Consider the following 1,680-nt stretch of genomic DNA (forward strand, 5'->3'; position numbering starts at 1 on the left):
CCGGCACGTTCGCGAGATAGTGACACCAGCCAACACTTTCACTTCAGTAAGGTGGTCTCGTTCAGGCAGCAGCATTCAAGCATTGTCTTATTCGACCGTAAGTCCCCTTGCGAAGTGGACTTCACATGATATTCCGCCATGAATCCAGTTCCAAGGGAACGTACACGTTACATTCAAAGGGCATTAAAGTGCGCGAGATGTGAATTTATACGTGAAATTGTATTTATTTAAAGAGGTATATTGTCACACTTCTCTAGTAAATTTTGTCTGTGTGTGAAGACAGTAGCGCAAATCCGTGAATGAATGTTCCGAAGTGAAATAAACTTCAACGGAATAAAGTTGAATGGAACTGAGTTTAATTAAAGTTGAATAAACTTCCAACTTTACTCTTCAGTGCACTGATGTCAGACTCATTTTGGATAATAAAGTTTATTGTAAAATTGTTAAATGCCCTGCCTCCATTACGTATTTTGTCACGTCATTATAAGTGTTTGATCACCACATTTGAGTGATCATTGCAAAAATGTATTTATGTATATATATTCTGTTTATGTATATACTGTATTCTATATATAGTACCAGTCAAATGTTTGGACACACGAATGGGAAAGTGTCCAAACTTTTGACTATACTGTACTATAATATACACAAAGAATATCGGCTGATATATCGATATCGGCCTTTTTTTACTCCCTAATATCGCTATCGGCCCCAAAAAACCCATATCGGTCGGGCTCTACTATTTATACGTTTTTTTTTTTTAATTAACTATTGTAATTTGAATTGTTCTTTTTGTGTTTCTGTTTTATTGTAGCACTTTGGGTTTAAGAAAAGCACAATACAAATACAATTCATTCTCATCATTAACTAGAACAACAAACACAAATGTGTGTAATGAGAACATTTACAAACCCAACTGCAAGTGTTTTCATGAAAGGGTAATCTACAAAGTGTAATGTACAAACAATTGAATACCAGATAAATCATAAACAATACTGTGTAATTTGTAAATATATTTTTAATCAGGTAATTTAAGTCCATTAACTCTCATTCTGGGCTGCATTTCCCAAAAGTATTGTGAGCCTAAATTGATCATAACTCCATTGGTTTCAATGGGTCTACGATGTATTTAATAGCGCTTTTCCACTGCATGGTACGGCTCGGTACGGTTCACTTTTTGGGGGTTTTCCACTGGGTACAGTACCTGGTACCTGGGTCGAGTCGTACCACGCAGTGGAAAAGCGCCATAAGCTTACAATGCTTTTGGGAAACGCAGCTCAGATTGACTTCCTTACCAGTGTGCTGACTAAGTAGGGAGCTGATTGAAGTTTAGTTTACATTTATATTTACATTTAATTTCTTTGTTAATTATTCTCATCTTAAACAGGACGAAGTGTCCAAACACACTGAAAAACTCCTGCAGAAGCAGCTGAGATCCACGTGACACACTGTTATAAAGATGGAGTTTATTAAAGAGAAGAGTGAAGAAATATTCAAACATGAAGAAGCTGAGGAACAAACAAAGATGGTGTTTATTAAAGAGAAGAGTGAAGAAAAAACATTCAGTGTCAAACATGAAGATACTGAGGAACAAACAGGTTGGTTTTAATTCTTAAAGCTGAACTCACTCATTTGATCCTTATTAAAATCTCCAGCTCTACAGAAATAAATATTTATGAA

The sequence above is a fragment of the Sinocyclocheilus anshuiensis genome, unplaced genomic scaffold (assembly GCF_001515605.1).
Source record: "Sinocyclocheilus anshuiensis isolate Anshui unplaced genomic scaffold, SAMN03320099.WGS_v1.1 scaffold98, whole genome shotgun sequence".
In the NCBI taxonomy this organism is placed as follows: domain Eukaryota; kingdom Metazoa; phylum Chordata; class Actinopteri; order Cypriniformes; family Cyprinidae; genus Sinocyclocheilus; species Sinocyclocheilus anshuiensis.